The sequence below is a fragment of the Pelodiscus sinensis genome, chromosome 6, assembly GCF_049634645.1.
Source record: "Pelodiscus sinensis isolate JC-2024 chromosome 6, ASM4963464v1, whole genome shotgun sequence".
Classification (NCBI taxonomy): Eukaryota; Metazoa; Chordata; order Testudines; family Trionychidae; genus Pelodiscus; species Pelodiscus sinensis.
The window spans coordinates 29,452,820-29,480,178 of NC_134716.1; the positions used below are offsets into that span (position 1 = coordinate 29,452,820).

General features: G+C 40.9%; 1 protein-coding gene and 1 long non-coding RNA gene across 6 annotated transcripts in view; one reads left to right on the forward strand and one right to left on the reverse strand.

The window, feature by feature from the left end:
* The window catches only part of GLIS3 (GLIS family zinc finger 3), a 300,109-nt gene that overhangs the window by 136,612 nt on the left and 136,138 nt on the right, over positions 1–27,359 (forward strand). The gene's annotated exons all lie outside the window — the stretch shown is intronic.
* Positions 11,424–27,359, reverse strand: part of LOC142829830 (uncharacterized) — a 63,974-nt gene continuing 48,038 nt past the window's right edge. For 2 of the 3 annotated variants that reach the window (XR_012904647.1, XR_012904648.1), the window contains exons 3-5: positions 16,203–16,300; positions 15,745–15,944; positions 11,424–11,611 (exon numbers count right to left, since the gene is read on the reverse strand). This is a non-coding gene — a long non-coding RNA (uncharacterized LOC142829830). Of the gene's footprint in view, positions 11,612–15,737; positions 15,945–16,202; positions 16,301–27,359 lie in introns of all 3 variants that reach the window. The other variant, XR_012904649.1, reaches the window with a different exon arrangement.

The following is a 27,359-nucleotide window of genomic DNA, read 5'->3' on the forward strand; positions in this document are numbered from 1 at the left end:
TCATAAGTTACTTGACTAAACTCTCATTTAAGTCAATGGGACCTTTGGGTGCATAAGGGATATAGCCTGTGGTTGGCATATTAAAAGGATAACTGGAACAGAGTTTAGATTTACTGTACAAAGAAAAAAAGATGCTATTGATTTGAAAACATCAAAACCTTGGTTAAGAGTGCATGTCATAGGAGGTAGCTTGCTAAGTAGCGTTGCCTCCCTTCTAGGTTATGGGACAGGATTTTTATTTAAACAGGAAACTAAATGAATAGATTCTCCAATTTCTAACATATATTTTTGGTATGTAGGATTTATCGCAAGCAAAGAAACAAACTTTTTCAAATGTTCTTGTGTTGAAAAAATTGTTAGGTGGTACTGCTGTCACCTCAGAGATTAGTACAATAATACTTGGACTAGAGAAGATGAGTACTATTCCTCACTTGGTGCAAACATTTTTATAGAGAGTATGCTATTTTTGCTATCCTTCTATATAAAAAAAACTTCTGCTCATTTTTAACAGTTTACTGCTTGACCAAACACATCTACCTATCATACTTTGTTTTCCTCTCCTTCCTCAGTAGAGTGAAAAATGTTAGCAGAACTATTTACATACAATTTCTTGAGCCTGTAATCCAGTTAGGTCAAACATCTGGTTGATTGAACAAACTTGCCCTCCCTCTCCTCGCTCTTAATTACATGAACTATAAAGTCTGATGGCACTTTAAATGTCAGTATTATTTTAGGAGGTAGGATGTGGGGAAAAGTGAGAGTGCTTATCCCCCATGAGGCTAACACTCACTTTTGTTACTTATTCATTTAACCACAGAATGATTTGAAAGTGTTGTGCATGTTGTACATCACATTTTATTCAAGGATTTCAAAGCATTTTTGAACGGTGGGTCTGTAAAATAACATTACACCTTTTACTAGCTGGGAAATTAAGATTTGACCAATGCCTTGCAATATGTTAGTGGGAGAGCTAGGTTTAGAATTAAAAAGTTCATGATTTCCAGTCCTAAGCTCTAATCACTAAAAAAAACAAAGCCTCTAGCTCATTGCTTAAATTCATAAAATGAAAAATTGACTTGATTTCTGGTAAAAATAAAAATCAAGAATATAGCTTGTGAGTTGAAAATATTGTTTTAAAATACTATATTGTTTATCTTGTTTATTAGAAATGTTAAAATGTGTTTAATTATGTAATCGCATAGCCTCTGACAAATTCAGTGGTTACATGATTACACACAGGGAAAGGAGAGGTGGCTGCCACCCCACATTGCTGCCTCTGTATCAGAGACTAGCTCCCTGCATGCACTGGATCTCACCTCCCTCCGTCCCCACCCGGTTGCTCCCTCTGTATTAGAGGCAGCAGCACAGGCATGAAGAGGAGGTAATTCAGCTTTGTAGGAGCCAGTGCTCGTGGGGAGCCAGTTTAAAAGCTGGCTCCACACATGTAGCAGCTCTCACCTCCCTTTCACCCCTCTCCCCCTCCTGCTGCCTCTGATACAGAGGCAGCAGTGAAAGGGAGAGACTGCTCCACAGACTCCCTGTGTGCACCGGCTTCCACCTGCCCTTGTGCTGCTGCCTCTGTATCAGAGGCAACAGCATGAGGGTGGGAGACTGCGTGTAACCATACATGGTAACTGATGAACCCACCAGACTCATCGGTTAACCATGTAAATGGTTACACTTTCATATCTCTACTATATATCCCAAATGAGATGACAGTTAAAAACATAGTGGTCCTGCTCAGAACAGCATGTGTCCTTATTATGTAAAGGAATGAGTCTGTCTCAGTGTCTCTGACTCACAGACAGTGTCTTTAACTAGATCTGCCATTTTTAAACCCTGAAAAATCTATTGCTGAAATGGTTTAATGGTTCCTAAAAAGGTGTTAGGAGGGAAAGGTTGGATCTGCCTCTTTCACAGCACTCAAAACCAGATGATATGCCTGTGGTGGCCAATTGCATACTTAACGTTGAAAGCATTGTGCATTGTGCATGTTGGCTATAGATCGCTTATCAAAAACCTCATGGGCTGCATTGCCCAACGAGACCTCAATCATTCCTTCCAATGTTTAAGTGTTTCTGTTCATTGTAGTTATCATCTGCCATCTGTTAATGGAATTGTAGTAGCTTTGAATGACAATGAAGTCATCAAAGGACCTGAGAAAACATGACAAATTGTGAGTGGCAGTGTTCTTCGATGTGTCACTTAATAAGCAGTGACTGAACAGAGCCATGTGTGGGAGTTCTTAAAGTGTGCATAAGAACAGTGCAACTGTAAGAATAGGCAGAGTCAGTGCTCGACGGAAGGGAGACTAAGAAAAATGCTGCAAGCATAGCAAAGTAATCTAAAAGCAGAAGGAGCCTTGCCTTTAGACATCAGGATCTCTTCACAGCACAGTCAGCTTTTAGAAACTGATCCTTGTGGGAAGGCTAGTGTGACTCAGCACATCCAGTCTAGTACTTACTTGAGAACATTTAAAAGGAGGCAGATTTAAACTGAACAAATTATCAACTGAACACTGAAAACAAAACGTCAGCGATCTTGAGAGGCCTTTTTTTGGCAGTGATGCCAAAAGGAAAATTTACTATTGAGTGAAGGGTCCTATGTGTCACTGTGTGAAAAGTTACCTGCAGATCCACAAATGGAGGATGTCTTCCAGCCATGGATTTCCCCCCAACTGCACTAAAGAGGGCTGCTTCCACAGAGCCGTTCCCAGGTTTGTGCCAGGGTGAGTAGAGTGAAGCTGAGGGAGATGAGCATGAGATTAAAGCACATTATCCTTTCCTTGCAACTTGTGAGAACTCCACAAGGAAGCTGATAGGAAACTATCTGGTTGTGCTGCCAAGGGAAAACCACATGGCTCCAAAACAAGGGGAGGCACGTGTAATACCGTTGTGCAGATGGTCCTGTCTCCAGCAGACCCTTTAGCTCTGTCCTCACTTCCTCACATTTTTAAGGCGTTGGGAGCTGCACCGCTCCTTCTCCCAGTGGAGATGGGTAATTCCTATTTTCTAATAGGAAGAATTTGAAGAGACTTCACATTTGAAGAGACTTCCTGCCCCACCTTTGGTTTTCACATGAAAGGACATAATCTGACTTTCCATTTGGACCATATGCTACACTTGATTAATGTGTGGGTAATGACTAATGTGGACCTTTAGGGTTTTTTTATTTATTATTTGCATTTGTAAGAATCTGTCATTCCATTTAATTTATATAGACTGTATTCTGAACTGTAGGTCTATGCCTGGTAAGATGCATGTACAATAACATAACAGGATACAAAAACTGAGCTTCTGAACAGTTGTGGATTACTGGCACAGTTTGTACTATTTATGCAGGGTAGACATTGTCAACAATGCTTGAGTAATGATTGCAAATTTGGGCCTTTAATTGATTAAACCACAAGCCTGGTTTACAAACAACTTTGAGCCTTTTGGAAATTTGAATGCAGATCAAGATTTTGCACCTCATGCCCAACCCCAACTATAGATTAGAATATAGTAGTTATTTCTTGCTTTACTGCTGCATTGATTAGGATTCTGAAGAGTTTGAATTTCCCATTTGCCCTAGAAGTTGCTTGTTTCTTCAGGTTCTCCAAGGTAAACCCAATAGGCACGTTTTTGGCACGTGGGCAAAATAGCAGAGAGATTTTCAGGTTTAAACTTGTGTGTGTGCCAAAACTGCAAACAGTTCCAGTGTATTCAATACTGTATCAGCAATCTTGTGCAACGCAGATCTGCAGCACTCTGTTCCTCTTTATTTGGAATCTGTTTGTTTATGTGTCATTTTTTGAGGAGTACAGGATCTTTTGAAAAAGGGGTTTTCTTTCGAAAGTACCAAGTCTAGACGGCGATTTCACTTTAGAAAAAATACCCATTTTCAAAAGAACATGCGGCCGCCATTATGCAAATGAAGCATGGGAAATTCAAATCCCAGCTTCATTTGCAATTTCGATTTGTCCAATTTAAATCCCTCTTTCAAAAGAGGGATATAGTCTAGACATAACCTAAATGAGTTCACGTTAACTTTTTTCACACTACTGTAGAGTCTTGTATAGCAGCCATCACTTTATTTATATGAATACTTCTAATCAGTCTGTAATGGATCAGATTTTTTTAAAAGTCTCATAAGCAAAGGGTGAAATTCTGTTCTTTCTTTGCAAAATTTTCATAAACAGAAAAAATTGGGGGCATGTCTATCTACTAACAGCAGCACAACATACTTTGTATACTCCTGTTCTGATACATTTCTGCATATAGATCTGGCTCGGGTTTAGTTCCCCATAACCATAGTGTTTTGGCCTGCTCCTGCATCCAAGCAGATAGCTAGTGTGAAAAATTGGGGCAGGTGTGGGGTGTGTGGGTGTGTGTGTGTGTGTGTGTGTGTGTGTGGGAGAAGGAGAAGAGTATGGCTGTGTCTACACTGGGAAGGTTTGACGACAAAAGTGCTGTCAACATGCAAAAGTAGCCAAAAATGAAAACTGATCAAACCAGTGTTTCTACCTCCCATTGTTGGCATTTCATGGCCACATTGTTAGCACTGTGTCAACAGATAAGAGCAAAGCAATATGAGTAAGTATCCCACAGTGCAGTGATGTGGGAAGGCAGAGATGATCCCTGCACTTCTTGGGATTCCTTCTTAGCTCTGTGAGCTCTCCATGCTGAGGAATGTCAAAGCAGCACAGCAGTCTGTCCAGCCCTCCCCCTGCAGCAGCAATCTGCCTGCTGCTGTCTTTCTAGTACAGGGCAGAACAGAAGCATTCCAGTGATTTATTCTTTGTTACCCAAAAGGAGCAGCTTCTTCAGCTGTCATATACTTGCCAGAGCTTTGAAAGGGGAGGTGTGCATGCCTGCAGGGCAGCAGAGATCACAAAATACTGAGCACAGCCATCAAGGCAGGCATTGTAAGATACTGGCGGAAGCCAGTTCTCTCAACAAACCAAAGAGCAGTGTCCACACTGGCTCTTTGTCAACAATAAAGGGAGGGGAAAAGACAAAAAGTCTCTTGCAGGACTGGAAGATTTTGCTACCAAAACTGGGTGTTTTTCCCAACAAATGCTGCATTGTAGTGTGTACGCTCTTAAAGTTTTGTCAACAAAAGGAAGTTTTTGGTGAGAAAATATGTCAGTGTAGACAAGGCCTCAAGTTGTTTAAAAAAGACAAAGCCCTTAATATTGGAACATATTGTCAGCCTATGACCATATAAAGTCATAGCTAGACACCATTTGGTTCCACCTGCTGACTATCCATCCAGACCTGGATTTAGCCAAGCTATTCAATATAAAATCTGTTATGGTTTTCATCAGACTACTGTAGATTGTGTGTATTGCATGGAAGCAGTTTCTACCCTACAGACCTAATTTATGACAAATACGGGTAAGGGAATACAATTATGGATGTAGAGTTCATTCAACTTCTCTTGGAATAAGAGAACCATCTTTCAACCAGGCAAAGTCCAAGCTGAGGGAAATATGTAGTCATTTTCAGACAAACCTTCTCTCGAGAAAGTGCAGAGGAACTCTCATGTAGTTGGCATCCCAACGAGAGTTCACTCCAAAGCACTATCTATGCTATCTGGAGAGCTTCCCTGAAGTGCCGATAAACTCTGTATGAACACTCTTTGCCTTTCTTTACCATTTTTTGAGATTTTTGTTCAAATACAAAATGAAAAACAGAATACCAAAAATAAAAGGAAGCTAAAAATACTTTAAAAATGCATTTCTTTTCTAAGAAATAAGATCAATTTTAGATCAAACAGATGTTAAAATTACTCAGAGTAGAAGTCTAGATTGTGATCCAGTATTGCTGTCCTGTTGACTGTTATAAATCACACTACAGATGTTAGATATTGGGTAAATGAATCACTGAGTAATCTCATGAATTCTTAGCAGTTACTCGACTATTCTATAGTCCCTGGGGACAAGGCCAGCAGCCAGTGCACTCCAGCCCCACTCTCAGGGAGCCCCATATCATCCTGAGACCAAAACCCAGCTCCCTGTGCAGACCAGCTGCCTGCCGCCCCATGCTGCTGCCTCTGATAAAGAGGCAGCAACCGCTGACTGCGGGGGGGGTCTGAGCTCCCTGTGGACTGAGGCTGCTTCACAGCAGCCTTCCCTCCTCTCCCCCCCCCACACTGCAGGGGGTAGGTGGCACTATGAACCTGACGCTGGGGGATCTGGCTTTTAAGCTGGCTCCCCCAAGCAACAGCTCCTGCTCCATCTCCCCTCTCCTTCCCCCCGCACTGCTGCCTCTGACACAGGCAGCAAGGGGTGGGGTATGTGAGTAAAAGAGAAGAGTAACCAGTAAGACTCGGCTTATCGGTTAATCATATACTCGACTAATCATTTATATCCCTAGTCCTCACCGGAGACAGTGTATGCTGGCTTCCCCCAGAATACTGCAAGCTACATCCCAAATCAGGCCCTTGCAGTATACCCTGTTTGTGAAAAGAGGATATAAAGGAGGCAGGTTCAACATCACAACCCAGTGTGGCCAACACAAATCCCAGTAGTATTCAGCTTGTGTTCATTTCCCTAATGAACTCTGAACAAGTTGCTTGTCTCAACAGTGTGGCCTGGGATGGCTAGTGAGCGCTGTCCTTTAGCCTGCCTTTCTGCTTGCAAGAGGATACCAAGTGCCAGATACCACATCTTGCATAGGCTGCTATATTCTTTTTGCACACAGCTGGCAGACTACACGGGTACAACTATACATCTGCTACTGGCTATGGTACCTGGGGCTTACATGCTAATGCTACCTGCTGCTGCCATAGGAACTGTGTATGATGCTTGTTTGAATAACTCCACCTGTCTTGTGTAACTACCTTCATTTGCATGATTCCCTCTGACTGCTTGACAGGGGATCGGATGCCTTACTACTTGCCACTGTAGATCTTATACCAGCAATGGGCAAACTAGGCTAGTGAGCGAGTCGCATGAGTGGCCCTCTTTCATCTCAGTGGGCCGCAAGATTGTTGTAACCAAGATGGTCTTCTGGGATAAGGTAGTTTTGTTAACTGCACTTGTGTGCCTAGAATTTGCAGGATGTGCCAATTGAACCATACCAGTGCTTTGATTGGATGCAGAAGGAGCACATGGCTCTCACAGGCAATGTTACATCACGTACCCTTGCTTTTTGTGTGTGCCACTTCAGTAATACCAGTAGGAGAAAAAATATATGGATGGAAATAAGGATGCTAAAAAGCAGATATTTAGGTAACCATGTAACTGCTGAAAATCTCATCCATGTCATGGTTACGTGCGGCAGGTTTTGCTGTATAAAGCTTATACTATAGAGCCCACAATGCAGCTGGCTCCCCAGGAGCAGAGCCAGGTGGCCCTGCTCCCAGGGAGCTGGCTGCACTGTGGGCTCTGCAGTGTAAAGTTTATACTGCAGACAGAACCTGTAGCACAGGTCAGCAGCAGGTTCCTGAGGACACACTGGCTCCCGCCTACTGCCCCACTCCCAAGGAACTGGCTGACCCCTCATGCTGCTGTCTCACATGCAGAGCCAGCAGCATGAGGGAAGGGGAGTGCAGTCAGCTACCTGGGAGTGGGGGCGGGAGCCTGCGTGTAACTGTTAACCATTTAAATAGTTATTCTATTACATCTCTAGATGGAAACCAGCACAATCTGGCAACACTGCCCATAGGCAACAGTAAACAAAATATCTTATGGGCCATACATAGAAGATACAGATATGAACAGAATGAATCTACAGCAGAGAATTATTGTGCAAATTCTAATAAAATTTCTGTGCAAAAAGATAAACTTGTTGTAAGTCATTCCAAAAGATTGTGAAATCAAACATAAGATTTGGGAAGATGCTGTGTATTTGAAAAAAAAAAACCATGAAAACTGTTGGCCTAATATACAATAGGTTTTTAATTCTTTTAAATCCTTGGTTTGAATTGGTGCTTTTCTATTCTAAGTTTAGAGATGGTTGATATGAAATTTACATATCAATTTGTGCATTTTTATATGTATGATAACGTTGTTGAGCATGATTGCCCATTTAAGATTCAATGCTCAGTAAAATGTTTTTTCAGGTGTTCTTCTTATTAGTGTTCTCAATATCTCCTCCACTACCAAAGTCCATTACAGCTTAAGAGTTGCTTTGATCTTTCCTAACTGCTTTTTAAAATGATATTTCTAATTAGCTTCTTGCTAGGAATATCAGTTTCCCTAAATAACCTCATTACCCCATTGGTTAAAGGCTCCTCTGCTTTTATGCCTTTGAGCCCAGAGTAACTTGATAAGATCATCTTGAAGTTCTGCTGTGCTCCATACATAGTTATTTCTTGAGCTGTTCTGGTATGATTCTAATTTCCTTCAGCATTTCTTCTTTCTGCTCTGCGAAATCTTATATCTAAATCTGGCCTCTGTTCTCTTTCTTAAATTATCACTGAGGCAAATACTTAATTTAATTCTCTAGCAATCTACATCTTACCTTCTTAGTTATTAAATTCCTCTTGCATTCTTTTAGAAGTTCTACTGTTTTACACACTGAACTCTTGATCTATAGATACTTGAAAATAACTTATTTATTGCAACCTTGTGTGCAGTTTTTTCTTTAATACAAGAACTGTATATGTCTCTTGGGAGCTGAGTTATTCCTTGTGCTGTAGGTATGGTTGACACAGGACCAGTATTCCCTCTAGGTTTTTCCATCCATGGGCAGAATACATGTTTTGTGCACCAAGGCATGTGCAGATGTATACCACCAGTACAAAAACATGCTGCCAGCTGTGAGCACTCTGCTAATCAATTGGGTGGCACCTGAAACCCTCCTGGGTGGCCGCCCAGGCACTGAGCTTACAGGGAACACAGCACATGACACGGTTTGGGATATATACAGGCAGTCCCCGGGTTACATGGATCCGACTTACATCGGATCCCAACTTACAAACGGGGTGAGGCAACCCCGCACTAGCTGCTTCCCCCCAGCAGACCAGGGAGATGCGAAGCTAGCGCCCCCCCCAGGAGACCAGGGAGACGTGGAGCGGCTTCTCAGCAGACACCTCAGCTTGAGAATAAAGGACTGAGGGAAGTAAGGTGTGGGAGAATAAAACTGAGCTCTGGAGAAATGTTTGGCTAGAGTTTCCCCTACAATATGTACCAGTTCTGACTTGCATACAAATTCAACTTAAGAACAAACCTACAGTCCCTATTTTGTACGTAACCCGGGGACTGCCTGTATAACATGTGGCCCCTGACCTTTGTAAATTACCTTTTGTGTATTTCAGCTACAATCTGTCAGTTGTAAGCAACAAGTGCTGCTTTGCAAAAACAAAACAAAAACAAAAAACCCAAACAAACAAAAACAAAAGCTATGTACATTGGTATCTTTTGGTTGATAGTGATACCTCATTCACAGTCATATAAAGTCAAAGGAAGGACTTTAGTTGCATAAAACTAATCAGGCACCTAATGTACTTCAATTTGGTAAAGTGTGCACATATTTGGGTTCAAATATTCAGTATCTGCCTGCATAGAGCATGCACCCCAACAGCAAGTTGCAGAAGTCCAGGTTTCTGCAGAACTAACCACCCAACATGAAATACGATGAATTTTAAACAAAACATAGGCATGCTTTTTGTTTGCATGGTCACATACCCACACATAATCAACACTCAAGTACTCAAGTCTATAGTTGTTGTGAAAATGTGATTTTAACATTATTTTTGTGTTCTTAATCTTTAGAAAAGTGGTAAGATTATTTTTAAACTTATTTTTAACTTACACAAAACATATTTATAATATTTTCATGCACACACATTGAGTACATGCTGCATATATCCATTTTAGCGTCACATGCGGTCATAACATAACATTGAACATAACATACATAAATACAGCTTATACTGAATACTTGAGTTTAAATTAGTCAATCAGATCATATTCACCCTTGTACAGGAAATGTCTCCTGAATGCTCATTACATGATTCTCCATAAATATAACTTTGTTTTCTCTGCAGAAAACCACGTTCCTACTTGATAAACAACTAAGTTATCATTTTTAAAGTTCCTCATTAAAACAATGGGGGGAAACCCTGCCAGATAAAAAAAAATCAGAACAAATATATTTTAATGAAAAAAAAGTAGTAGCACTCTTTTATATATGTTTTTTATGAATTCTTCATAGTGGTAATAAGTTCATGAAAAAATATTCTGTATGACACCCATTTGATGAATGATAAATATGTTTTCAATCCTGGCTAAAACTGGATAGGAAATGAATTAACTCACCATGATGATTATCCATTCAAATATTTCCTTGTAGAAATAGCTCTCTAGTCTTTGTGGTTAAAATATGGTTCATGGAACATTATGGAACTGTACATTGTGAATATGCCTGCTACAGTCTGATTCTGAAAAGATGCATAGTTTGACAGTGACAAGATTAAATGTAGAGAAGTTATTGATATGTTTGATAAAGAAGCCTCAAAACCACACATATTCCTGTCCAATGTTACTGCTTTATTAGGTGTAGAACAGAGGTATGGGAAATGATTTTGGGATGCGAGAATAGATTAGTAAACAGAGGTGCTGGAACTAGAAGATCTTGGCTTGAGGTGGTTTCCATCATAGACATGGTTTACCATTTGGTTTAATGGCTCTGCTCAGCACCGTCACAATACACATTGTTCCAACACCTCTGTTGGTTAGGGCTCTGCAGAGGCACCATCTGGTTGAGGCTGATGCAATGTGTGCTCACACAAATTCCTTCCAGACTAGAGGCAGACTTCATGATTCAAGTGGATCCTCCCCCACACTGGCCCTTTTATCTATGAGTATTTGTGTAGAAGACTGCTACCAAGCAACTGCAGACTCAGTTTATGCCATTCAGCTGTTACGTTGACTCAGTAGGGGCCCACACATGACATCACACTGATGAACAAATGTTTGACCTGTACCTAACTTACACTATCATTCTGAGGCAAAAAACAGATGGTAGTGTGAACCTGATACCCTCAGAAGGGGTCTCAATAGAAACATGGAATGGCTCTCTCATTACAATAAACTTAAAAAACAACAAATGGTCTGGTAGCACTTTATAGACTAACAAAACATGTAGATGGTATCATGAGCTTTTGTGGGCACAGCCCACTTCTTCAGATCACCGGAATTTTTACAGTAGTGAATTGTAATGACAATATTGTCTTACAATAAGTAATTTCCAGGTACTCTCACCTCATCAATGTTAGAGGTGAGCTGCGTACACTCTGATTTAATTAGCCCTGATGTGACATTCCCATTTCTGTTTCCCCAAACATCTGAAGAAGTTAGCTGTATCTTGTGAAAGCTTATGCCCTAATAAATGTTAGTCTTTAAGGTCCTACCAGACTCCTTGCTGTCCCTCTACAAAAGTATTAATTCACTGCCCTTTAAAAAGTGTTGACTCTGCTGACACAGTGGGTGGTTAGTTTCTCCATTTAGACCTGGGTTTCTCTCTCTCCTGTTTATTCTTGACCCATTCAAAAGTTTCCTCTGTGTCCCATTGTGCCCCACTTGTTTTCTCTTCCTTCGCCTTGCCAGTCTCGTGGCACTAACAAGACCACTGCTGAAGTATGATGCTCTTTCTGGGGTCCACACTTTCCAAAAAGGATGCTGAAAGAATTGAAGAAAGTTTGGCTAAGAGCTACAAGAGTGAGACATGTATTGGAAAATATACAGTGAGAAACATAAAGAGATTGTGTGCTATATTTTGAAAGCGGATAAGGCAGTTAGGTCCACAAATTGTATTGACTATCATAGAGAAAAAGTTGAGGTGATATTATTAAGTTGTTTAATTACCTACACAAGATATTACCCAACTGATATCAATTGAATGTCTAATCTGGTGGTCAAAGGCATTACAAGATCCAGTTCTGGAAAAAAACCTAAACAGAGAATAAAACATGATTTTTTAACAGTGAGGGTAGTTAACCATTGAAATAGTTTACCAAGGGATGTAGTAAAAATGACATCACTTAGACTCTTTAAACCAAAACTGAGATTTTTTTTTATAAAAGATAAGCTCTAGTTCAATTACAAATGATTGGTCTTTGTGTAGGGATGAATGGCTGAAAATATGTGGCCTATATAGGATCAAAAATCCCATATCTCTAGATCCAGGTAGAAGGACAAAGAACGGATGTCAGACATATCTTCACTCATCCTCTCTTGGAACCTTGCACATGGTATTTGTATGTAATAATTCTGTTCCACCAGGCTGAGAACAAGGATCCAAGATTCTATCCCAAAATGAATTTTAAAAGTTGGAATTTATTAAGTGAACAATGGTGGAACTTGTGTGATTACTTTTTAAAATTAATGTATCACTAGATAAACCTACTGACTTCCAAAGCTAAATTCATCTAGTTGTTTATCATACTGAGAATTATCTTCGCTTTTAAAAACAAAAAGGGTAATTTTTTTTTTGTTGCAAAGTATTTTATAACATTTCCACTGGATACACGAAATGTTGTTGGGTAAAGAAAAAATATGGTAGTCATTAGCGATCATTGATACCACTTTCTTATTAATATCAAGACTTCCTTAACAGACACATATGCATATAGGCGACACAATAAAAAAATTAGTCCCATGTGTTACAGTTTCTGCACACCTAGTAAAATCTCCAACAATACAAATGCATATTCAAAATTACCCTCCTAATTTCTCCCTCCACTTAGCCCTTCCTGGAATGGACGTAAGTGCCTATGTTTTTTGCAATACAGTGAAAGCTTTGTTATCTGTCATGCTGTTAAATGGAAAACTTTGTTAACTGGCATTGTCCATAGCGACAATACCACCATGTCTTCAGACATACACATTTGACTTCTGCCAGTCCAGCTGGCTGTTGGGGGGCTTCTGACAGCCGGCACTGCAAGGTGATGTCATCAGCAGTTACCTCCTAGCCCCTTAGCCTGCCTTCAGCTGTTGAGAACCAGATCTGCTGGTAGGGAAGGGACAGAGCAATAAGCTTTGTTATCCAGCAAATTCATTTAACCAGCAACTCCCATTTCCTATGAGTGCCTAATAACAAAACTTTCACTATATTTTGTCATGAGTTTGGTGCAGTAGTCATGAAACAACTGTTTGTATTTAGCATTTGATTAACATTATACTTCGCTAATTTGCCCCCCCCCCCACCCGGAGCGGCAAATGAACAGCACCAGGAATCTGGTTAAGTATAGGAAACTAGAATTAGGAAGCAAGTGTTAAAGTAGCTCAGCATACAGGCAGTCCCCGGGTTACGTACAAGATAGGGACTATAGGTTTGTTCTTAAGTTGAATTTGTACGTAACTCGGAACTGGCTCCAGATTCAGCCGCTGCTGCTGAAACTGACCAGGGGCTGACTACAGGAAGCCTGAGGCAGAGTTGCTCTGCCCCCAGCTTCCTGGAATCAGCCACTGATCAGTTTCAACAGCGGCTGAATCTGGAGCCTGGGACAGAACAGCTGGGGCGCTGCCGGGTAGGTCCCCCCAGGACCAACCCGGCAGCACCCCAGCTGCTCTATCCCAGGCGTCCCCACCAAAGCCTGGTCTGCTGGGGGGGGGCGCACTAGTTGCGCCTCCCCCCCCCCCCCCCAGCAGACCAGGGAGACCCGGAGCAAAGCCGCGGAGGCGGCGGGGTCCCGTGCCTCCAAGGCTTTGCTCCGGGTGTCCCTGGTCCGCTGGGGGCGGGGGGGGGGGGGGGAACCCCAGCAGACCAGGGACACCCAGAGCAAAGCCGCAGAGGACCTCTGCGGCTTTGCTCCAGGTGTCCCTGGTCTGCTCAGGGTGTCCCTGGTCTGCTGGGAGGGGTCCCCAGCAGACCAGGGACACCCCGAGCAAAGCTGCAGAGGCGGCGGGGTCCCGCGCTTCCAAGGCTTTTCTCCAGAGCAAAGCCTTGGAGGCACGGGACCCTGCCGCCTCTGCGGCTTTGCTCTGGGTGTCCCTGGTCTGCTCGGGGTGTCCCTGGTCTGCTGGGGACCCCTCCCAGCATACCTGGGACACCCTGAGCAGACCAGGGGCACCTGGAGCAAAGCCACAGATGTGGCAGGGTCCCGCGCCTCTGCGGCTTTGCTCCAGAGACCAGGGACACCCGGAGCAGATTTCTCGCCCCGGAGGACACGGTGGCGGGACCACTGCATGTCTGGGTGGTCCCGCCGCCTGCGAGTTCCGGGGCGAGAAAAGCCCCGTTCGTAAGTGCGGATCCGACATAAGTCGGATCCGCGTAACTCGGGGACTGCCTGTATTTCTTTAATTTAGAAAAATTCAGTTTCTCATAGGGTGAAAACTTTTCTCATAGGGTGAAAAATTGACTAAATTTTCAAAATAGGGAACTCAAGCCTTGTAAAATATGCCTACATATGTGACTCAGTTTGTGTATGAAATCACAGCTACCCACTCAAATTAGGTGAATGCATATATTGAGGCTAACTAACATTTATCTGGATACTCAAGTCAATCTGATCTGTATGCATAAGCTTAGTAACTTCATGTTCAAATTTAAACATGATATTGCACACTTTTGCATTGAGACCTCAGGCATCTTATGTTTAAAATTCATACCCAGATATATATATTTGCAATTTCAACATCCTTTCCTCCACTCCCAAACTGAGGCTCAAACATGGAAAATTAGAATGGGATTTTCAAAACCTCTCGCTATGGGTTTAACTCTGCCCTCTCTGAAGTAAATGAAAATCAGTTTACCAAGTCAGTGCTGAACATTTTTGAAAATATCACCAAGACAATATAATGGTCACTATTCAAAAGTCAGCATTTAATTTTTGCTACTATGAAGTATTATCTTTGAATATTGCTTATTTCTCTGTATTTTGAATAGAAAACAATAGAATATCTCAGATGACATGGTAAATTAATAAATATTGACTTTTTAATAGTGGAAAAATACTGTATATATGGTCAGCCTATGTATTTTATACATTTTATACAAGATGCTATTAATTATGTTGATTAAACCCAAATTCATCCTTTTTTTCAAATTGAACACTTGCCTTTAGCCCTATAACCATTCTCTTTTCTCCTCTGTAAAGTATTAGAACAAGACTACAAAGAATTAGTCCTCTATTTCATAATGTAATTTTCCTTAGAGTTAGAAACTAAATAGAAATGTTCAGTCTAAATTGTAATGATTAAAAATAGACTATATAAGTTCTAATTAGCATGTGAAAAGGCAAAGAACTGAAAGAAAATATTTAGCAGCAAATTTGACTGTACACAATTCTGTTGTTGTATCATTCCTTTGCATGAAATTCAATATGTTGCTCCTAACTGGAATACTTTTTCTTTTGCAACAAAATATTACATATTCATAAATGTTGCATTCTTGGAACAATTTAATCTATGTGCCAAAAGACCAGAGCTGCTGGCATCTTTAGTAACATTCCCCTCAATTTTTATCTTTCCTCTCATGTAAAAGATTTATGTGTTGTTTGGTTTATTTTTTAAAAAATCAGACAATTGCTTGAAAAAAAATAATTTCAGCTGCTTCCATGGCAATCTACAAAATTTTAAAACAGTAAAATACAATGACACCCTCAATGTCACAACTGTAAGGGAAAATTTACCTGCTGACAACTCATCTTGCACATAATTACTGCTATTTGGATAAATGTAAGTGACCTTTTGAGCATATTTATCTTTTGGATGTTATAGATTATATTGTGAACCCAGTCCTGTTCCCATTGAAGTCAGTGGTTGGGTGATCAGCCCCCGTATAGTCAATAGATTTACAGCATACCACATACTATGAATAGTGCCTCTCCATTGTTAATAAGTGGTAAATCTTCATCTCGTGACAGCATCCCACTGCTTCTGATTTTTCATATCTGAGTTACCCTTGCGTCTTGTTTTCAGAATCTCTTTTGTTTCTTCTCCATTTAAGGTCCTAGACTACTTCAGCCAAGGAAACAAAGGGGAACACTCTCCTTTGTTCTGCTATGTGACTCTGTTAAAGGAAAAGAATGCAACAGATCTATAAATGTGGCAAAACATTTAAGCCTTTACAAGTTGCTACAGTTACAGCCTTTAGCAAGTTGTGCTGCTGATTGGCGGCAAGTGTGCATGACTTACCAAGAACTGTCTCAAAATACTCTTAGAGGGGAACAGTAGTTTATATGCAAACCTTTTTACTCAACCAGATATACTAGTAAACAGTTTTATTTTATTATTTATGCAGCTGTGTTAAAACCTTAAGTAGACTTACCACATGCTGTTAGAAGCAGTATAAATCATGGGAAAAAGTGCATTTTGGAATGTCATGTTCTTTTCTGTTCTCTGCATTAGCAAGTAAATACAATAGCACTGCAAGAAAACAAAGGAATTTAAATGTACCATTCTGTAAAGGCATAATGAGCTCACAGAAGCCAATCCAGGATTTTTTTTTTTTTTGAATAAGCAATTGCATTGCAGGTGGAATAAAATTCAAGCTCTTGTGCGAATGCCACACTCTGAGTTAGAGCAGCAAACTTAGTTGTAAGATTTAAAAATGTTTCTACACCGTTTGCTTTTGTGGATACATTATGAAAAACAGTTTTCATTTGCAGTATTTCAGCCCTGTCCAGAAGCAGAAGAGAATCTATTTCTATATGATTTTAAGTTGTTTTGAAAATTCAGTATGTCCAAATCTGTGTATGTTTGAACCAGACCTGAATACAGAACATTTTGACATTTCCCCTTTACTGGAAAAGAGGTTGGTATAGGAAAACCCCATTTCTTGCATGAACTCAGGATCTCCGTCCAATGTTTTTTTCTTAAATATGCTAAGAAATAATAAAACCAGGGGTGCCAAGTATGTAAAAAATAAAACCAGTGATGCTGGGATTCTCTTTAACTTTCTCTCAATATTTATTGTTTGAAATGCTGAAGTCATGACGCACACGCTCACTTTTCTATTATACCAAATGGTGCAATGGAGTATATTGCATCTTTGTGGAACATAATGTTAAGGTTGCACATATCAGATGGGTGGAATCTAACACAACCCACTTACTGACCAAACCAAGTGCTAGAATGGAGGTCAAGTAGATCCCAGAATTTTATATTTATGACTAATTATTGCACTACTAATTATTAGTAATATCTGGGTTTCGACTGAATGGATGACTGTACTACATGAGTTTCAGATCAAAAACAGGAATAATGGCACCAGGGTGAGTGTTAGTTGCTTGACAATATGCTTTGCATATGTAGAGGTGATATCTGCAGTACATGTATTTTAAAATGCCAAAGTACTTTTTTTTTTCTGGTACAGTTCTAGAAATTGATGGCTATAATAATACTTTCTTGTGAATCTCATTCACCTAAAACATCACTTCTTGGTTTTGAAAAGAAGCACACTTTTGGCAAACTTGCAGTGAAAATAAATATATTATAATTTGGGAAAGTATGCATCTGGCAGAGATGAAGGCTAGTAGCTCTAATAAGTAAGGTTTATACACATATTAAACAAAATTAGATCTTTTTATTTATCATGATAATCTGGCTTTTGCAGCAGCATTTGACATTTTGAAAGGCACAATATCAACAAGGGTATAAAAGGCAAAAGAAATGGATTTGATGACAACCATATAAGGCATATGAGAAAGTGTCTCATAGCAGAGATTTTTTTAAGTGGCCTTATTTCATCTGTTTGGGAGCTGTGTTGCTTCCTTTTTTAACCAGCCATTGCAAGTATGAAATAGATGACAAATACATACAAAGAGCATCTACCAATAAGGAGTCTGTTGGTCCTTATTTTGCGAACTAGTTAGTTATGACTAAAAGGAGAGGAAAGAATTTCAAGGATTAAGTTTCTCATTTGCTGAACTCCAAAAGAAACCCTGTCAGGTCCACAGCCAGAAGGCTGGAACTAAGAAGGGGGCCCCAGAATGAAAAGTGCAATAGAGGAAAACTTTGGAGAAATTCTGAGCAAGGAATGAGGATTCCTGAATATTAGGACAGTCTCACAATGACATTCCCACCATAGCTTACCACAGAATATCGAGTTGTTTGGTTCTATCACATCTTGAAGTCATTTTAACAATAACCCTTTGGAAGGATGTATGTCATTTTTTATTATAGGTTGTAAGAAATTTCTCTTCTACTTGTACATTGTGTATTGGAACCCAAGGCCTGAGGTTCTGAAAATGTGCAGTTCCCCTGAAACTTCCCCCAAGCACAATTTCCTTACAGTGCTGCAGCAGTAGGGCAGAATACAGATGGTGACTGACAGCACTTTCACTCTGCTTAGACCAGTGCTCTCACTTGGCCACAGTGAACACTGTGGGAGCTTTCCCCGCAAGTCAGGAGGAGGGGGGATTTTCCCACTTTTGCATGTTCAAAAAACTTGGTGGGTGTGAATGTAAAATTATTATTCTTTGAGGAGTGTTCCTGTGGGTGCTTCACCTTAGGTGTGTAGGCACGCAGCAGTGTCCACACACCTCGTCAGAGATTTTTGGTAGTAGTGCCCTCTGATAGGCTGCGTACACGAAGCAGACAGTATGTGTGGTGCCGCTATTACGCATGCACAGGCAACCTTCTCTGCCGCAGCCAGTGTCAGTTGGAACCACAGTTGATCTCCAACTTTTCTTCAAAAGACTTAGTTTTCTTGTTAGTATAGTTGGCATAGCATCTGTTTGCTCATAGTTCTAATAGTTAAAACAGTGTTGTTAATTTTTTTCCTTGTTGTGGCCATTTTTTGCCTTGACCATCTTTCCATCTTGAGATGCCAGGTTTCCGAGGCTTTAAATGTTGCCTGTCTTGCAGGGTCTCCATTCCAGTTTCTGACAGGCACTCATAGTATGTTCAGTGCCTGGGGCAAGCTTATGCTACAGCCCAGTGCCAGCACTGCAATTAGTTAACGACCCAGACGGGAAAAGCCAGGGAGCCACAACTGAAGCTCATTTCCCTGGAAAACACAGACCAGCCTCAGACCTGGAGCACTCCACCCCACCTCAGCAGCCCTCCCCAGTGGCTATGTCTAAGAAGGCAGCTCCCTCAAGCTCCGGCATCAGGGACTCTTCCTCTGACTAGTCTAGGAAGAGATCCTATTCAGCCAGTAAGGGTGACTCCTCCTCAAAGAAATGGGGACAAACACCCAAAATACCCCCTACACTGACCCCCTCTAGTGCACCGAACAGAGAGGTACCAGGACCGTCTAGTACCAAGGACTTCACAAAGGTGGCTGCAAGGGCACCAGAGAAGCCTAAGTCAGTCTACACCACGTGCACCACCCACCTCCACGTCAGTACTGTTAAAGGCAAAATCAAAGACCGCTTCTTCGGATGCATCGTTGACCACGAAAAAACCATGCCACCCTGGTGCTGAGAAAACACAAACTACTGGCACCAACGACCACACAGCTGGCACCATCCACACTGCAGGTAGCTGCGGTACCACCTTCTATGCCGTCGACACCCGCACTGCACCCGTTAGTAGTGGCAGAAGAGCTCAGTGTGACATCCGTGCTGGCGACCCCATTATTTGGCACCGTCAGTATGCCCACATCTAGCAGGTTTACCTTGTGCACTCCTGTGGGCTTGGCACCACCACTGTCAAGGGAAGAAGACGATGAGCCTCTCATTGGTGCTTCTACACCAAGGCACTGCTTGCCTAAACAACCTCAACAGCAACAGTAGTAGCAAGTGCAGCAAGTTCTACCCCAACGGCAACCACCCTAGTGGCTGCCCCCTCCAGGGCCAGTACCAGTCAACTGCCCAAACTGGGATCCTTGGGGCCCTTATAGATACTGTATCCTCTTTTCTTCTACCCTCCCTTCCCACCCACCTTTCCTATCCCTCTTCAGGGACCCATCTTACCAGAGCATTGTCCTCTAGGAGATTGACCACCTCCTCCATCTCAGGGCCGTGCAACCCATCCCACATTGTAACTAGGGAAAAGGGTTTTTCTCCCACTGCTTCCCCACATCAAAGAAGTCGGCAAGGTGGAGACCGATTCTCAGTATCAGGGAGCTCAACAGATACATACGACCATAACGGTTCAGGATGGTACCCCATTCACTATAATCCCCTCCTTAAACAAAGAGGATTGGTTGTTGACTCTTGACCTCCAGGATGTGTATTTCCACGTATACATTCCCCCAGCACATTGCAAGTACCTCAGATTCACAGTGGGTGGTGCACACTTCCAATACACAGTGCTGCCATTCAGACTCTCCACAGCCTCAAGGGTCTTCTCAAAGGTGCTGGCAGTCATTGCAGTGCATCTACACAGACAAGCGGTTTCCATATTCCCTTACCTCGACGACTGCCTGATAAGAACAAGCGCAAGTCAAGAGGCACAAAATGCAGTCTCTGTGACCAGGACACTATTTCAGACCCATGGTTTAGAGAGAAATCTCGCCAAATGCAATTTCACCTGTCCCTTCACTTTCCACTTAGCTGATCCCTTCCTATCAAAACCCACCCTTCCACCAACAGTGTGGAACTAATATGCCAATTGCTATCATCACATCATTCACCTTGCTGGTGTATTACACCTTTTCCTCCAACTCTCTGTCTTCTCTATTTAGAATGTAAGCTCCTTGGGACAGGGACTGTCTACTACTGTATTTGTACAGTGTCTAGTGCAATGGAGACTCATTCTTGGTTGGTTGTTAGGCACAACCATAATAAACCAGATTGATTAAATTCTGCAGAGCAATGCACAACTTGTCTGCAGGCTGAACAGGAGAGCTGGGGAGAAACCACACATAAAACCCATAAAGCTCATTGAAATTCAGAGAGTGACCATTCTGGTATTTAATTAGCTGATTTGGTGGAAGCTGAAAATGGGAAAGTGAGAATAAAAACCTGAAAGCAATCAAGCAAGAAAAAGAATAACAGAACCAAACTATGTGTGTGATTCAGACAGCTGATACAGCCTCTAGTGTTTTCCATTAGAGCACATTTTTAAACCCTTGAGTACAGTATTTTACTTAAGCATGATGCTCATTTTTGAACTGATAAATCCACTGACCCTTTACTCTACTCCTTCTTTTCTGGTATCATGTGCAAATATGTTATCAGTCTGAGTCTTAAGAATTAATAACAAAATACCTTATCTCTTTATACAAACATTTTTTCCAGTGGGATGACAGAGTGACATCATCATGTCACTCTGCATTCACAGGAGCCAAGCCCCACCCAATCCCAGACTGGCCCTCCCAGGAAGAACTATGCAGCAGAACTATTCCCCTCTGAAGTATGGATGGTGAGTGACTGAGCTGAGTGCCTGTCTTAAGAGGCAGTCAGGGGCAGCCCGTGCGTATAGGCCGACTCAGCTGTTGCCAAGGGCGCTGCATTAAATGGGGCACCCGATGATGACATCACGCCGATTGCGCATTCCGCCTCGGACGCGGGGGCATGATTGCGTCTTCCTCCTGGGCGCCAGCTGCCATCAGCCTGCCTCGGGCTGCCCCTGGAGGCACTGCACTATTTCTAAGATATTCTGGCAGCCAGCTTGTTCTCTCACACACCCTAACACTCTTATGCATCCCCTCCTCCCCCCCAGTTACCTCATGTCTGCAGGGTGGGGGAAGAGGGCGACAACAGAGGTCACACATTCTCACAGTCTGTCACGCATCTAGTCTGTGTCTCACACACTGTTTCTGTGCCACACACATACACACCCAGTCACTGTTACCCACACTGTGCCACACACACACAATTTGTATTACAAAGTCTCTGTCTCACATATACAGTTTCTCTTTCTCAATCACTCTCTCTTTAGCCTCTAACCCTGCCCTTTCCAACTAAGGCGTGTCCCTTTGGGGGCCTGGAGCTGGCCCCTGATGGCTTACCAAAATTCATGGAAATAAAATTTTTAATTGTAAATTTTATTTACAATTTACACTGTAAAAATTATTGCCCACTTCTGACCTAGCCTAAGTTGCATATTCTTGCTCCATCCCATAAATTGTTATTTTGGAGTGACATTGGTGTACTTCTCTTTCTGCATACAGTCACTTGAAAACAGTGTCTGGTCATCTCCAAGCAGATAGATGTGAGTACTTTATCCCACAGCCCCTTAAATCCACCTGACTACCACTGAAGGAAATGAGAGTTTTGAATGCCCGGTAACTGAAAGACCATAGAAAAGGAGTTAAAGCTTGTTATTACAATCCTTTATTCCCATCAGCAGTCCCACAGAAGTTAGTCATATTTACTTAAACATGGTTAATTTCAATTGGGAGTGTTTTGAACCTTTCAATGTGTAATAGCTTTAGTGAATGTTTCATAAAATTCTGAAACGTTTAATTGTATTAGAGAAGTATTGACAAAACCTAACATCTCACTATGCTTTGAATTAAGTTATTCAGAAGTTGATTAAAACATTTTTAGTTACAATAATGAATTAAAATCAGATTCATAGAATACTAGAACTGGAAGGGACCTTGAGAGATCTAGTACAGTCCACTGCCCTCATGGCAGGATCAAGCACCATCTAGAGCATCCCTGATAGATGTCTCTCCAACCTGCTCTTAAATATCCCCAGTAATGCAGATTCCACAACCTCCCTAAGCAATTTATTCCAGTGTTTAACCACCATGACAGTTAGGAAGTTTTCCTAATGTCCAACCTAAACCTTCCTTGCTGAAATTTAAGTCCCTTGCTTCTTGTCTAATCATCAGAAGCCAAGGAGAGCAATTTTTCTCCCTCCCTCTTGTAATACCCTTCTAGAATACTTGAAACTGTTGTCATGTCCTCTCTCAATCTTCTCTTTTTTTACCTAAACAAACCCAGTTCTTTCAGTCTTCCCCATAGGTCACATTTTCTAAACCTTCACTCATTTTTGTTGCTCTTCTTTGGACCTTCTCCAATATGTAATCTAAATGTGTGTATGTATACACTAAGAAAAAAGGGGAAAAAATTGTAAAAAACCTATTGTGTCTTTTAAAAAATCAGTTTATCTGGGATTATAAACAATAGTCACATTGTTATGCATACTGCATGATGTGGAGAAGGCAGGGCTAACCCAAGTTTATTTGGGTGCCTTTCTGAGCACTTCCCTACTTTCACATTTTTAGATTTCTTTTAACCTCTGAATTTCCCACAACAGGATTATAACCTCTAAATTTTTAGCTCTGAATTTGCTAGGTTTGTAATACTTTCTTTAGGTATAATCATAAATCCTTCCAGTGTTTTTTTTTTTTTTTACCTGTAAGTTATTTATATGTAAACATTCAATTTTAACTCCAGTTAATGTAGTTCTTATCTGGGAATTTATGTATTTATATATGGAAACAGACATACATTTTGTGTGTGTAGTCTATATGTTTGGTATGCCAGTTGCTGCCAAACTGTATTGGCTGCCAAAAATAATGCAATGAATCCTCTAGTATCTCTGAGAATAATTTATTAATCACTCAACAGTAGCAATTGCCAACAAATTCACTAAAGTACATTAAATATGTTTAGAATTTTAATTAAGCCACTAGATAATTGTTGATTCATTACAAACTGATTGCAAGGCTGCCAGACAGAAGAGAAAAAATATCAGAGAAGTTTTAGGTAATGTTTATGGCATAATCCGTTGAATTCTGATGCTCTTCCCCTACGTTAGTCTGGGCAATAAACTCAATTTACAACCTCTGTAATTATTTTAATTCATACATCTTCTGCAACTCCCAGTTGGTCTGTGGTATATACTTTGAAAAGTCCAGGTGTAGATATCATGATGTCTCCCTCACTTGGGGGCCGGGGCAGAGTCTGAAACTGGGGCCCCCTCATCCTTCCAAAACTTCACCACTGAGAGAGGCCCCTGGAAATGGGGGGGGGGGGGGGTGTTGGACACTGACCTCACCCAAAACTCACCCATAGAGGCATCCCTTGTGGGGCTGGACCTGGCTCCCTGCTCCTATTGCTCTTATATTGCAATCTGGTGCATAGGGTTGCAGCATCACTCAGCTTTGGGCCAGCCACTCCTCTGTCATGCTAGGGACAGCCAGGCCAAAGTTCATTGAGGGACACAGTGCCACTTGAGTTTGGCCAATTGCTTCTGCTTCACCGCAATGTCTTTGTATGTTGTCCTTATTTCAGCTTTAAAATCTTGATAGGAGCGGTATGCTTTCTGATCAAAATTGGACTATTGGCTGGTCTGGTCATAGGATTAAGCATGTCTTATTCATTGAAGGTACCTTACATTTTGCTTCTACATGTAGAATCCTTTCTGAGTGATTATCCTTCCCAAAAGTGCACGGATAGTTTTCTTAACTGGAAACTACAATCTAAAGCCTACATAAAATTCTGCTGGAAACCATTAGAATTTTAACGGCTACTTCAAATAAGGATTCCTGGATGGGAAAATAAATTCTAAAAATATCACCCACAACCAGTGTTGGTTACTGTGCCTTTTGTTTGGTTGGTTTCTTTTAAGTTTTGGGAGGGATTTATTGTGGGGAAAAGGGGAGGCAAGAGTGCTAGAATAGTTTTCATAGTGGGGGAGCTGTCAACCATTTAACTGAATTGTAAACCCTATATTTAATGGAAACCTCTTCATGCTGGGGGTGCAGCAGCAATGCCAGCACATTTAGCCCTAGCACCTATAGGGAGAGGGCTGGTGGATTATCTGTTGACAGACATCAGTGGAGCTATGCTGAGTTATATCAGAGGGGAATCACTCCCATTGTCTCTAATGATGGCTTGCATGAGAAAATAGGAGACGTGACTTTTTTTTGGCAGGTGGAACACATGATGATACGTAGGAAAGTTAGGCTTATGACATACTGCCTTTTCTTACATCTAAGCAATTTCCTCTCTTATGTTTCCTCACACTTGGCATTCTGGAACAGATAGCAGAAAACTCTGCCTGTGCTGTCCATGCCCACCCCGGAAGTTGCAAAGGATGCCAAAGTGGTTTTCATTATATACTACTTAGATCATTTTTATATAGAGATGCCTCTTGAGGGATGTTCTCAGATCAGATATGAACCAACACTGAGGTACGCTTTTCCAGAACTCAAAACTCATGGACTGTGATGTCAATATCTGCCGATACCAAAAGCAGCTCCATCCTGGATAGAGAGCCTAGACTAACTCTTAAAACAGTTTTCTATTAGCTGAAACGCATCAATCACAATCTGCCTTTGAACAATAGTTCATCATCCCATAATACTAGTGAGAGTTCCATCTCAAACATATGCTATATTGCATTTAACCACTTCTCAGAATAAGATAGTGAAGATTTGTGACCCAGAAATATGGTCTTTCTATATACGTTTTAAAGTTCTTTTTACATGAAATAAAGAGGGATAAAATATTTGCAAAATATCTGATCTCTTCTTGGGAGGTTAACTCTGCATATTGTATGCTTTCTTCTCTTACTATCTTTTGACCTAGAAAAGCCCTGAAAACACACAGTCTACCCTGCAATTGGATAGATTGCAGTAATTTTACCCAGAGTAAGAAGATGAAATTGTTTCAATAAAATGCATACATTTACTACTATGTTCTTATTTTTTTTCTGCTCCAGTCATACTGAGAAGTTGTGAATAGGGAGTTGCAAATTCTTATTCAACTGCAATCTACACTGTTTTATCACTTTATATTTGGGAAAAAAACATTGAGATTGTTCTTTTAAACTTGTAACTGTTTCATTCTAAATTCCCTGTGAACTTTCCTACCTTTCTATTACCAGAAAATTGCTTTTCAGAAAGGTGTGAATAGTGCTGATTGACTTTTAGGGAGCAGCATAAGCCAGTGCAATTGGTCCATACTAACAGAAATATCATTTTTCACTAAGTGCATCAACCACATTAATGATAGGTAGTAAACAGGAATTTTAAGCAAAGCATTCTTTTGAAATCCACTTAGTGACATATGCAGTCCTTGTTAATGGTAAAAGGAGAGTATGAAGTAGCCCTGCAGTTTCTGTTGAGTATAAAGGCAACATTTTTTATTATTATGTATGCATCATGGGAAGGCTTGAATCTCAGATAGTAAGATTAGTAAAAGAGAGCAAGTATTATTTAGACTACTGATATCTCCAGTAAGTGGTGTTCAGAAATCATCAGTTTATTTAGACCTTTTGGTTTCCTTTATAATCTGGTTCCTAAAAAATATTTAATATTATGAAAAGAAAGACTGAAACTAATAACCCTTTGATCTTGTAAGGTCTTGAAGAACTTACATTTTATTTGTAACTTTTTAAAAAAAGCAAAAATGAGTGAGAATTGGAACTATCTGTGCACTTATTTTTTATATATCTTCAAAATAAATGCAAGTTTCTTAAATTGAAACAATCGGGATTTTAACATGTATTTTCCATTTTTTCAAGCATAAAAAATTGTTATTGTTAATCGTTGCACTTATTGTGCTGTTGCAGTAGAATGCACCTTTCTATTACTATTTGTATCACAAACCTTTGAGAACCCATCTTGGAAACTTTAACTGGGCAAAGGGCTATTACGTGGATCCAAACTTCCCCAGAGTTCAAGGGTGTTTGCTTTCCATCTTCCATTTTTCCTTATTGTTCTCTCATTCCTCATTCTTTGTTACCAGAACACTTGCATTAAAACACAATTTTCATTTCTTAACTGTTCCTCTATGTCTCTTGGTTTTCATACAATTGTTCAAGTACTGCAGAGAAAATTGTAGAAGGGGTCAAGTTCTGCACGATTATAACCATTCCACCCCAGTGCATTCAGTGAGATTGCATTGGAGCAACAGACTATGCCTACTGGGAAGCAACATTTTCTCAAATCAGAACATTTTCAAAGTGTTCCCTGAATGTAATTTCTTCTTTCTGGAAAAGCAACGATGTAGTTGGGAATATGACTGTAGTTATTAATATATCCATCAATTCTTTCTTATGAAACAGGTTGTCTATCACTTCAGTTCCTAAGGGAGAAAATCATAGCTCCTAAGGGGAAATCCTGAATTTACTTGCCAGGGACTTCAGTGGAGCCAGAATTTTACTATAAGGCCAGGTCTATGCTATACCCAGAAAGTCAGCTTAAGATACACAACTCCAGCTGTGCAAATAATGTAGCTGGAGTCAATGTGCACTAAGCCAAGCTTGGTGCTGTCTCCACAGCAGGAGGTTGATGGGAGCAAATACTCCTGTTGATTTTCCTTATTCCTCACAAATTGAAGAGTACCAGTGTAGGCTGGTGGTGCCCTCAGTGTTTGATTTAGTGGGTCCTTACTAGACCTGCCAAATCAAACGCCAGAAGATTAATCTCTGGCACGGTAAAGTAGAGACGTGGCCTAATTCTTTCTTCCATTCCCAAGATCTGCAGCATACATATTTTTGGTAATAGACTACTGTTCCCTGAAGTTATGCTTTAATTGGTGGTGGTAATATATCCATTTCTCCAACAACTTTTTGTCAGCACAGTGGTGCCACTCAAAATAGTATTCTGTCTAATTTGGGGGGGATTTAT